Below are 10,383 nucleotides of genomic sequence, written 5' to 3' on the forward strand. Positions count from 1 at the left end.
TCAAGAAAAGCGCTATAGAAATAAAATATATTATTATATATTATTATTATAAATATTATTATTATTATTATCATGTGCCCATGGTGTCTGTTTGACTCTGACCCAACACTCCAGCTGGAGAGGAGGTTTAGCACACAGGTCAATGCAACAGCGGGGATATTTATTAAATCTGATTTGTTTTCTTCATTCTCTTATGTTGTTTTTAGGCAAATTAACTACATTTTTAAAACTCTCACCGAGAAAAAGGATCATTCACACATAATTTGCATCTTGGCTTTCACACTGTACAGAAACATACATCTCAACTGGCAGGAGTGTTCATAAGGCAGTTTACATTTATACAGTATATAATTGAGACTAAATCACTATATCAAATTAAAGTAGTTGTCTAATCCCAGTTCTTCAGGGAGTTGTTCTGTTCTTCTATCTGAATTACAATTAAATGTACCATTATCAATCACGGGTATGTCCTTCTCTTGTGTTTTAATTAGTTATTGTTATTAAATCCAAATTCCATTGCCAGAAAACAATGAAGCAATCTACTCTGATTGTGTTTTGTACTTTTGTTAAATAAATTACATTTGACAATGGTACCAGTAAATAGAAATCCATTCTACTTTAAGTACCTTAGACATAATTTGATATGCCCTAAAACAGCCCTGATTGTCTTCACAATGACACAACTGATTGTTACTATGCCTTAAAAACAGACACATTAATGTAATTTATTCTTTCAAAAAATACTTAAATATAAGCCTGGTGTATGGGTACAGTTCATGCATCAGATACTCGGTCTTTCAAGAAACCTGTCACTTTGGATATCACTCAAAATGTATGACAGGCCTCTAACATACTCAAACCCCATTTCAAACCCTATGCAAAACAACACTCTGAGCCATCAAACTGCTTTCAACATGTTCTCTGCAAAACTGAAACACAGAAGAGCGTTAGAGCTAAAAAGACGGGATATGCATGAAATGTGAGATTGATCAAAAGGTTCATCCTTTACATCTATAGTATGAGAACAACAAAATGAAGACACAAACTATGGCTGACTTAGTATATGCCAACAGGTCACAGGCTATATAAATGTATGACTTGAACTAATATAGGTCATTGATTTGATATGTGTTCCCTGCATTTTAGTGCTACACCTTCTAAGCAATGTGTTAGGAGGTGGAGCTACTTTGGGGCCATTGGTGTTATTGTCGCCCAGTAGGAGCCGACAAATAAAATCCAAGCTCAGTGTGTTTGTTCATTCAGTCTTACCGTAAAAGGTTTTTCAGTGCAGTGTTTATGTGAATAATGTTAAGGCCTCGACAAGCCTCTCGAGTCCAGTGGGGCTATTTTCCTGCAAGCCAACCTGGAAGTTAACTCTGCCACGGTTCGTTGGCTGCAGACCTCGATATAACTTCAGTGGGGGTTTGAATGTGCCTTTATATTAGTGGTGAAAATAAGGTGTGTCTGACTGGTAGAAATACAACTGATGATGCATTTGTATTGCGGAAACTCCCAGCAGAGAAACAGCACTATAAAAACCCTTTTTCTTATCAAAAATATATAAACATATTCAAATTTGGAGGTGTAACACAGAACATCCATTAAAAAGAGTTTACATTTTAAATTCAAAGGATTCAAAAAAGTATAATGTTGCACAACTTGCATTTGATTATAGCAACAAATAGTGATGTAACAAATTGCACAATAAGTCATATATGTGTCATCCATACAAGAAACCTTTAAAATGGCAAATGTGCTCTCATTCTTACTTGAAAGAATACAAATGAATCATTTTGAGACCCTAGATTAGAAGATACATTTATTTTATAACAATTGTTTTTCATCATAATTTAAAAGATAATTCCTTCATTCGCTAATACAATATTGCATTACTCTAGCTTCTAGTCCAACAGGAGCTAGGGGCATGAATGCCCCCTCCGGCATTACGCAGATTTTAAAGAAATATGGACTTCAAACAGCAGAAGATGGACTTTGAAGGGCAGGTGTTCATTTTTCTCCTCTTTTTACTTCTATTGATTTTGAGAGAGAGATAAGAACAAAGACATTTTGCCTGTTGCTCATTTCCTTTGACCCCACTTGCAATCCACAGGCTTTCAATCATGCCTTGGGTTTGCTTTTCATCTGAAAGTAAGTAACAACTCTGCTCCGACAATTTAGTCTGAGGTCAGAAATGTAATGTGTGTTTTCTTCATTTCTAACATCTTTGGAACCATGTTGGAAATGTGTGTTTTTACTTTAACATATTTGTCTATCTGATATTCCATAAAATAAATAAATCGATGATTCGTTTGAGTTCAATAACACATTTTAATGTAGTGTTGCATTTTAAATTCACACTCAAACACTATGCAACTGGATTTCTTCTTTCATTTTACACTAGATGTTAAAAGGACTATGCAGGAAACATTTCGGTAACAACCATAAAAAAGGGAAATCTGGCGTTTATGTAATAAAAAGGGTGAAGTCCTACAAAGAAGATTCGACTTAAATGTTGATATATAGAAATCCCGTCAATCTAAGAAACTTTTGAAATCATGAAAGGACTTGCCATCTTTCAAGTGATTTCATGAATGTTTCATGCCATTCTTCATTTCACCCTCTATCATGTGGTAAGAGGGATGTCTGCTTGGCAAAAGCCTTTACTCTATTATTTATTTTGCTCTTTGAAGTGATCAAGTTATATTTTTCTCGATGTGTGAATGAGAGACAAGATCATTAGTATCAATATATTTCTGATTTTCACATTAATCTGTGTTCAACGGCCGTTTTTGAGTGTCTGTGGGCCTGGCAATTTATCAGATTCTTTGTTAAATATTAAGTGTCAGTAAAGTGTTACAAAAGCTATGCATATGATTTGGTATTACAGGGGTGATGGTGACTCATTGCAGATGCTGCGATAGGGAATGGGATAATCTGTGAAATCGAAATACCGAAAACTTCCAACCCAATATTGTGCAAAGAGAGGAATCTACACATATGAATATAGTAAGTAGAAGAGGATGGATGACATCAATCTCAGATAGAATGAGAAAGTCTTCATATATCCCCGACAGCCTGACCTTAGTTAAATGATAGCAGAGAAGAATCTTACAGTGCCTGTAGCAGAGATGGAAAAGGAGTGATCCCGAAGCAAACACTCGACCCAATCCTCCTCTGCTATGTGGAGATATCAATCATCCTCCCGTGGTGTTTCAATAGTGTGAAGCGAGATAGGATTTAATGAGTGGATGTGTGAGACTTTTCAAAACAGAATCATAGTGGGCAGTGGGGTGAAGAAGTGGTCAAGACTGGTAGTTGGTATTCAACAAGTCCTCCAACTCATACGACCAAATAGGTCGATTGTTCAAGCGCTTAATACGACCTATAATCACATTTAAAGTTTTCGACCTCTAGTGCTCCTGTTGACTGCAAACGCTCCGGAGGGTCGTATTTCACAGATAACCCTCTCTGGAAAATCCTAAATTGTAGAATGGTTTGGCCATTAAAATGCATTTTGATTAGATTTCTAGCGAGAAGTGTATTGTACTTTTATAATCCACGTCCAGTGGATGTGTAGGATCTATAGTTTTATAGATATTACGAAGATGATTTGAGGTCTCGCCAGGAGAACGTGTAACGGCAGCGCCCATGTAAAGTTAGCGTCAACCCTCACAGGGTGAAAACAGTATTTCTGGTCTCGAAGTTTTCATAATAAAACCGTATTCCCCTCACTGTCAAATGATTTTAAAGCTATATCTGCAGTACTCATCCACTAAAAACATCAGTTTATCCTTGTTTATTACACAACATTCATTGGTTTAAATTGTGTACACTGCTTTTGTGTTTTTCCCATAGGTTATTCCCTTTCGATTCTGAGAGACACATTTTTTCAGAGGTTTTGAAAAACATCGAACTACCCATAATCCTCAGCTATCGTTGAAGCTCGGTGATTGGATGTTTTAGCCGCAATGCACGTTGGGATATGGTGTTTATGCGTTATAAAATCCAAAAACATTTAAAAAAAAAAAAAAAGTATAAATAGTGTGCTTGCTTTTCTCTTTGAAAGTCATCACATAACGGCATTGTAATACACGGTTCGGCTGCATTAAATATTACACATCTGCCGTAGTTCTCTATTTATAGAGCCCTGATTAGAAGACGATTGGACAAACTGGAAGAAATGCTGCCGAAACTGAATACGAGAGGTGGATCATAAATATATCAGCAATTAAACAGCATCTTCAATTTCTCTTCACACAATACGTCTCCTTGCAGTATCAACACTAATTCGGCAGACTTTTATATTTGATCCAATTGGTAAATAGGCTGTATTTACACCATAACGGTGCACAGCTGATAGAAAAGGACTTGAAGTTTTTAAAGATATTACTGATTTTCTTTGAATTAAAGAGTGTAAATACTGAGTTGAGAGAATAGTCAGGGGTTTCGGGTGATGGGAGACACATCTATGGAATCAGAATGTCAATAGCTTACCTGTCAAGATCTGTCTGTGTTGTGTTTTGTCTTGTCTAGATCTGTCTTTGGTTTTCTGTCTGCGTTGTGTCTTGTCTAGATCTGTCTTTGGTTTTCTGTCTGCGTTGTGTTTTGTCTTGTTTAGATCAATCAATCAATCAATCAATGTTTATTTATATAGCCCAATATCACAAATGTTACATTTGTCTCAGTGGTCTTCACAGTGTGTACAGAATATCAGTATGACAATACGACACCCTCAGACATAGATATGTCTGTGGTTCCCTGTCAGTTTCCCTGGTGTGTCTAATTTACCCGATTGTGTTCACCTGGGCTGCTTCTCAGGTCGTTTAAATGAAATCCTTGCTTCCCTCACTTGCGTCGTTTCCCTGCGTTTAGTCCCTCCCACCAGGGAAGCATGGAGGGACGCAAGGAAACCACGAGAAGCAGGGAAATGAGTTTTAAGAGCAATGGGACGTCCTTTCCTCCGGAGCGTCACGTGAAGCGACGTCCGTTTGTGATGACGCTGCACAGCTGTTCGTCTGGCAGCAGCCAGCTCTGTACCCTAAATGATACATTAATTGAAACAAAACACGGTATAAACTGAGGAGTGAGTCCCGTGAGGTTCATGTATTTTCTTCACTCCGCTGGGGTATTGCTCTCATGTCAAGAAGCATCAGATCAGTGCATGCACTGCCTCGTCCAATCAGTGAGCGATACACAATAAGGGGGCGGGGTGAGTATCTGAGGATTTCATCGGAGGATGGTCTGGTGGTTCCTCGGTTATCGCTCCTCCATGATCGCTCCTCGCTCCTCGCTCCTCGATCCTCGGTCCTCCGGCAGAAATAAGAGCCATGGGACGGTACTCAAGATGGCGCAGGCAAATCAACTTCCGGTGAGACCGAGGACCGAGGAGCGAGGAAATTAAAATAGTCAACCTGAGAAGCAGCCCTGGTGTCCCTGTGTTTTCTCCTCCCTCCTCACATGTGTCTTGTTTGTATGATTAGTCTTGTGTGTATTTAAAGGGATAGTGGAAATCCGCGAATTTTGGGTTTAACTTATGTATTTTAATTAAAAATAAGCATAATAAACCATTTTTTTATATTTCATGCGCCTAGTTTCATTTTATTTTCAATTTTACTGCTCCCGACCACGCCCTCTCAATGAAACGAAATACTTCGGGAATCTTCGGGTGATGACGAAAACAAAGGAAGACGGGCACAAACATTGGACGAGGCACGAGTATTTTATTATGTTTTCTGGCTGATTTAATGCATCGTTAGCCTGTACCATTGTGTACAACGCCATTTATTGCCTGTCGATTAGGCGACCGGAGGCCTCGTCATCCGATAATCCGGTACACAGTGTCGAATGTGTACACTACAGTCATCATATAGACATGATAGACTAACAGTACTGTGAGTACAGCCTACACTTGACAGGCAGCCTGGCTAGCCTAGGATTAGGACCATACTACGTCAAAAGACCGATTGGCTCTAGCTGTATATCATGCTAGTATACAATTAATTTACATTTATTCATGTAATTAATGCCCATAAGGCTGTTACATATACAATAATAAATGTGACAAGATAATTTATGTGAACCTGACCCTGGTATGTTATGAAATGTACCCTACATGCAGTCATCCTCGCGCATAGCCATAGGCCTACAGTGCATGCATGCCAACTTTTGCAATATATAATATAGCGCCTAGCGTGAGCTATGCTTAGGGACCTACCAGTCAAGATTATTTGTGCGTAGGGGTGCATCATCTGGCGCCTGGTCCTGGTCATCCTCGCCATTGCCCATGCCGTGAACTAACTCCATCTCCTCGGGCTCGAACAAATAAGGACGTAATGGTCCATCGTCTGGCTCAATATTCTCACCATCGTCGCTTACTGAACCGGATTCAGATTCAGTTCCTAAAACTACATTTTCGCAGGAAAGCCGAGAGGATGTTTCTGACTCGCTATCATCACTGGATACCTCGTACAATCCTTCTTCTTTGTCTGGTATATTTGCCCTTCCACGTTCATTCTGCATAGACGCCGTGGTTTGTTATTGTTTCGTCTTCCTGAGTTTTCCTCACTTCCGGTTTGGCTGACTCATCATTTCGTTTCTAAAAAAGTTCGGGGAAGCTGCAATAAAGTGCTTCTAACATGCGTAAGGCAATTATTATATTTTTTTAATCAGGTGTGATTGTTTTGGTACGTAATTATGCTTGTATATAAGTTAAAACGAAACTATTTGTGGTTCAATTTCCACTATCCCTTTAAGTTCTGGTTTGTCTGTCTGTCTTTGTCGGTTCGTCTTGTGATATGGCTTGTTCCTCGGTGAGTGTTCTGTTTAGTCCTTGAAATAAAGGAGTTTTTTGTCACTTCAATCTGCATTTGGGTCCTGCTTCCTACACACACCGTAACATTACGAACCGACCACAGATATGGGCCCAGCAGATCCATTTGAGCAGGAACTATTGGATTGAACCTTTTCTTTGTCTGTCTGCGCTCATCGATGGATAGGAGCGGTCAGGGTTCAGCAGCGAGAGGTTGCTCTGGCTGAGGCACACCAGATGGCTATGGAGAAGCCAGGTTTAGTGAAGTTCTTACCTGGCTGGATTTTGGACTTCCTCTCGGTGTGTGATTCCCGGCCTCCTAGCCCCAGGCATGCTAGCACCCTGCCTCCCAACTCGGCGCCGTACGCCTCGGTGTGTTCCGTCTGGAGTCGGCCTCTGCTTCTTCCCCAGTTCCTGCTCCTGTCCAGTAGTCATTCTCTGGAACTCGTCTGGCTTTTGGAGGTCCACGGAGCCTCCAAAAGGCTCTTAAGAGAAGGAGTCGCAGGTCTAGGCTAGCAGCCATGGTTCCAGACCCAGTTCTGGCCCCAGCAGCCATGGTCCCGGCCCCAGTTCTGGCCCCAGCAGCCATGGTTCCGGCCCCAGTGCTGGCCCCAGCAGCCATGGTTCCGGCCTCAGTTCCGGGCCCAGCAGCCATGGTTCCGGCTTCAGTACCGGCCCCAGAAGCCATGGGCCCGACTCCAGTTTCGGCTACAGGGCTGGCTCCCCAGCCGACGCCAGCTCCCCGAGTCTTGTCGGCGTACCGGCCGACTCCAGCACCTCGTCTCCTGCTGGCTCTTCAGCCGACGCCAGCTCCCCGTGTCCTGTCGGCGTACCAGCCGACTCCAGCACCTCGTCTCCTGCTGGCTCCCCAGCCTATGCCAGCTCCCCGAGTCTTGTCGGCGTACCGGCCGACTCCAGCACCTCGTCTCCTGCTGGCCCTCCAGCCGACGCCAGCTCCCCGTGTCCTGTCGGCGTACAGACCGACACAAGTTCCCTCGCAAGTCCCCTCTCCGGTCCCATCTCGAGTCTCTTCTCGAGTCCTCTCTCAAGTTCCCTCTCAAGTCCCCTCTCAAGTTCCTACCCGAGTCCCCTCTCAAGTTCCCTCTCTAGTATCCTCTCGAGTTCCCTCTCGAGTCCCCTCTCAAGTTCCTTCTCAGGTCCCCTTTCGAGTCTCTTCTCGAGTCTCCTCTCGAGTCTCCTCTCGAGTCTCTTCTCGAGTCTCCTCTCAAGTTCCCTCTCAAGTCTCCTCTCGAGTCCCCTCTCGAGTCTCTTCTGGAGTCCTCTCTCAAGTGCCCTCTCGAGTCCCCTCTCGAGTCACTTCTCCAGTCTCCTCTCCAGTTTCCTCTCAATTCTCCTCTCGAGTTCCATCTCAAGTCTCCTCTCGAGTCCCGTCTCAAGTCTCCTCCCGAGTTCCATCTCAAGTCCCCTCTCGAGTCCCCTCTCAAGTTTCCTCTCTAGTCTCCTCTCAAGTTCCCTCTCGAGTTCCCTATCGGGTCCCCTCTCAAGTCACCTCTCGAGTCTCCGTTCAAGTTCTCTCTCTCGAGATCCCTTTCAAGTCACCTCTCAAGTCAACTCTCAAGTTTCCTCTCGAGTTCCCTCTCAAGCCCTCTCTCGAGTTCCCACTCAAGTCCCTACTCATGTGCCGTTGGAGGTCCCGCAGACTGCTCTTCTGCCGGGGGTCCAGCCAACCCTATGTCCTGTACCGTTGGAGGTTCCGCTGGGGGTCCTGCCAACCCTTTGTCCTGTCCCGTTGGGGGTCCCGCCAACTACTCTCCTGCCGGGGGTCCTGCCAACACTATGTCCTGTCCCGTTGGGGGTCCCGCCGACTACTCTCCTGCCGGGGGTCCTGCCAACTCTATGTCCCATGCCATTGGAGGTTCCGCTGGGGGTCCTTCCAGACCTATGTCCTGTTCCGTTGGAGGTCCCGCCGACTACTCTTCTATCGGGGGTCCTGCTAACCCTATGTCCTGTCCCGTTGGGGGTCCCGCCGTCTACTCTTCTGCCGGGGGTCCTGCCAATCCCTTGTCCTGTTCCGTTGGAGGTCCCGCCGACTACTCTATGTCCCGTGCCTTTGGAGGTTCCGCTGGGGATTCTGCCAGCTCTATGTCCAGTCCAGTTGGAGGCCCCGCCATCACCTGTCCTGCCGGGGGTACTGCCAACCCCTTGTCCAGTTCCGTTGGAGGCCCCGCCATCATCTGTCTCACCGGGGGTGCTGCCAATTCCTGGTCCTCTTCCGTGGGGGATCCTGCCGAAGCCTGTCCCACCGGCTCCGGTTCCTGTTCGGCCGACACCGGGTCCTGCCCGGCCTCCGGAGCTGTTTGGCCTTCGCCCCACCCTGAACCCTAAATATCAAGTCTGACAAAGTACTTAACGTCTAATATATTGCATAGTTTATGTTGGCACTTGACAATCACCTTCCCTGAATTGTACTCAGGTGTAACTAAAGTCTGATTTAAGGGTTGTTTATATTTCACATCATTAATCAGAATCTAAATAAATGTAGTGGAGTAAAAATACCAGGTTAACCTCTAAATTGTAGTGGAGTAGAACAAAGTAGTATGCTGCTGTAACAAAAACATTTCCCAACTTGGGATCAATAAAGTATATCTTATCTTATCTTATCTTATGATCGATGGCTACTGCCATATTTGCTAAATGTGCCTCCGAACCTTGACAAGTGCATGTTTCAGGCTTATCAATTGACAACAGGAGGGGTCACAGACATTAGACCAGCTGTTAAATAAAGCTGGGGGGGGGGGGGGGGCTGGGCTGGACACGTGCGAGTCCAGTTTTGGATAGTCTGCCATGGATTCATTCCATTTCAAAGAGCTCGGCGTAACTTTGGCGCACTGCCACTCCAACATCCAATCACAGAGCTTGAGGAGTAATCACGGGGTTTGTCAAGCAAGGCGGATGTTGTAGTTCCAAATGATAGCTGAGGATTATGGGTAGTGTAGTGTCTTCGGCCATCCTAAACTCCGAAAAAACGATTTGTTAAAAACACAAAAGCATTGTACACAATTTAAACCAATCAAAGTTGTGTAATTAACAAGGATAAACTGATGTTTTTTAGTGGATGAGTAATGCATTGCAGATATCACTGTGTAATCATTTGATAGTGAGGGGAATACTTCCGGTTTTATTATGAAAACTTCGAGACCGGAAATACAGTTTTCACCCCGTGAGGGTTGACGCCAACTTTACATGGACGCTGCGGAAAGATGCACGTTCTCCTTGCGAGACCTAAAATCATCTAGGTAATATCTATCAAACTATAGATCCTACACATCCACTGGATGTGGATTCTAAAAGTACAATACACTTCTCGTTAGAAATCAAATCAAAAAGCATTTTAATGGCCAAACTATCCTACAATTTAGGATTTTCCAGAGAGGGTTATTTGCGAATATACGACCCTCCGGAGTGTTTGCAATCAACGGGAGCATATGCCGCAAATTGTTGTTTCTTACACGACCACTAGAGGTGCTAAACTTTAAAACGTGACTATAGGTCGTAATAAGCTGCTGAACAATCGACCTATTTGGTAGTTTTTTGGAGGAGGACAGGCTGTTGGT

The sequence above is a fragment of the Pseudochaenichthys georgianus genome, chromosome 13 (assembly GCF_902827115.2).
Source record: "Pseudochaenichthys georgianus chromosome 13, fPseGeo1.2, whole genome shotgun sequence".
NCBI classification, from domain to species: domain Eukaryota; kingdom Metazoa; phylum Chordata; class Actinopteri; order Perciformes; family Channichthyidae; genus Pseudochaenichthys; species Pseudochaenichthys georgianus.